Below are 2,504 nucleotides of genomic sequence, written 5' to 3'. Positions count from 1 at the left end.
TCTGGACATAAACTTTGGCCGCATGTGGCAGTTCTTATAGTATACAATGAGAAACTGAGAACCACCTGAGATGGAGAGCAAAGATTGTCACCAATACAAATGTCTCAGGTCTGTTTTAACATGTTGCCAAACTACACTCCCAGGCGCTGAATGTTCGCCCTGTTTCTAAACCTCCACACCACAGAGGAGAAGCACAATGAAGGGCATTAAAGCAGAACTCCTCCCACTCAGCTGTGGAGCGTCTAATAAACCTCCTGAAATGCTGGTGGCAACACCATCAGCTGGTGAAACAACACTGTTGAGATGTTGTTTCATCTCAACAATTGAGATGATCTCAACATCTCAACTGTTGTTTCCAAAAATATGTATATTTTTTTTGATACTGCAAATCAGTCATCAACACATTGATCTTTGCCTTAGTGAAATTCTGTTTTTTTTTTTTTTATCATTTTTTCTGTGGTTGCCACTGTTGACCACCTGGCTCATCTTTATACACCTTAACATTCATGAGGTACTTTGCATTGACCATGTGGTTTGAATGAGGGTGAACAGAGGGCAGAAGATGACATGGAACATTGTATGCAAATGTTCAGGTGCTGCCGTGATTTATATTGGAGAAATTACTCCTTTATAAACTGTGAGAAAAGTTTTGTAAGTCTTTTCTAGTTTTTGGATTTTAGGTATATGCACACTTTTAGTATTGATAACACTCAAAGTTTTATAAATGAGACTGCAGGAGTCCCAGTCAAATCTCAGTTCTTTACAGCACAAGTCCATGTTGATCATGAAGTCTTTCATTTCAACCTTGAGTTGCCAACTATAGTGAGTTGTTACTGAGTGCTCAAACAACATTTCTGTCATCATTCTTAACGTTACTCAAATCTTATTTTTTGTTAGATCACAATAAATGATTACATCGTTAGTAAACAATTCATGATGATGGTGTGAATGTATTTCAGCTTGGCTAACAAGTGATTTTCAGAGAAATCTGGCCTCACTTGTCAGATGTGCAGTTTATAAAAACCAAGAGACTGCACTTGTCAGCATATTGTGAGATAATTATTCATTTGGCCAAATGGGCAGGTAGGGCTTTTTATCCTTCAACTCTCTGGCAACATGACATGTTTTCATTTTCAGTAATACTCTTAATAAGGGCTTTTTTTTCTTTTTTTTTTGCATCTTGTGACATTCACTTATAAAAACCATGACAGATGTTTAAGAATGATATAAAATTATGTGAAAATCACCCATTGGTTTATTAACTTGCCTTTCTTTCAAAGTGAAAAACAAATAAGTTTGAAGTAAGTTGTTCATAAAAATGTGTTTGAAATTGTATCAGAAAAGAGTCATCACAATTTCTATTTTTGCTAAACTTTATTAATAAGATACCAAACATGATGGCAGGTTTGATCCATGTTTTAGGAAAACAAAACCGATTTCCAATTTCTCAGCAACACATGACAAAGTTGCTGATGTTCAAGATTCCATTTTATGAAGTAGCAGCAGGTGTTGTAGCTGCTGTTGTAGTTGTTGTAGTTGTGGTGGTGGTGGCAAGAAGCTGGACAAGCAGGGATAGCAGGGTGGCAAGGTTAGTTGTTGAGGTCTGTGGAAAATCATAACAGTAGTTAGATATATGGCAGAATTATGCAAAAATTACACAGTAAAAGTTGGTCATTTGTTGTTTATAATAGAGAAAAGAAATGATTCTCACCTCTCCGGAGTTCGATCCAGAGCCAGATCCAGAGCGAGCAAATCGCTGGTGCTCCATCTGAAGAGAACAAACAGGTTCAGTCAGTCTGCAGTTTCTATTGACTTCATTTTCACAGCAGACCAAAATGAGCTCAAGAAATTATACCAGCATCATGATAGAAAGCAGGAAATATCTTGGTACATGTGTTTCTGTCAAACCATCTCAACATAAAAAATGAAAAAAAAAAAACTTTAAAATTATCTGACTTAATTCTTCTATAATATTTTCACTTACTGGTGTAGCCACAATGAGGCTCAGGAGGCATCCAAGAATAAGTGCTACCTTCAGCATGGCTGCAGTGATTTCAGCTGTTGGAACATAAAGTCTCTATCAAGCAAACAAATTGGTTCAGTTCTATTAAGAAATGAAGCATAAATTCATATAATCACCGTAGAGTCTTCTCTAGTTCCACTGACTGTCCCACAGGAGGTTGTGGTGCTGAGCTGAATTTTGGACTCCTCTTATATACAGTATCAGAATCAGAGAAATTTGGATATTTTTCCTTTTAAAAGTGCAACCTTGTTGCAATGTCTAAACAAGGATTAGATACACAATCCACACTTTGATAGCTCCTATGTATAATAAATAACTCATCCTGGTTCACTTGAATAGCAGATCAATAAGAGCTAAATTTTATTTCATTTTCCTAAGGTCCAGATGTACAAGAGCCTTTATCAATATGGATTACGAAAGATAGGTAAAGTTCTTCAACATAATTTTGCTATTGCTCTTACAATAACCATGCATGTCTTGA

The 2,504-nt window shown here is 36.3% G+C and overlaps 1 long non-coding RNA gene across 1 annotated transcript; it reads right to left on the bottom strand.

The window, feature by feature from the left end:
• Nucleotides 1-1,381: 1,381 nt before the first annotated feature.
• On the bottom strand, nucleotides 1,382-2,212 carry LOC106941962 (uncharacterized). Its single transcript, XR_001423503.1, has 4 exons — nucleotides 2,140-2,212; nucleotides 1,985-2,058; nucleotides 1,712-1,768; nucleotides 1,382-1,603 (listed from the first exon to the last, which is right to left on the bottom strand). It is a non-coding gene; the product is annotated as an uncharacterized LOC106941962 (long non-coding RNA).
• Between the last annotated feature and the right edge of the window lie 292 nt (nucleotides 2,213-2,504).

This window comes from Poecilia latipinna, unplaced genomic scaffold, assembly GCF_001443285.1.
Source record: "Poecilia latipinna isolate Pla-1442-1.1 unplaced genomic scaffold, P_latipinna-1.0 Scaffold3957, whole genome shotgun sequence".
NCBI lineage: Eukaryota > Metazoa > Chordata > Actinopteri > Cyprinodontiformes > Poeciliidae > Poecilia > Poecilia latipinna.
The sequence above is the reverse complement of the archived record's forward strand: the minus strand, read 5'-3'. Positions and strand labels throughout refer to the sequence as shown.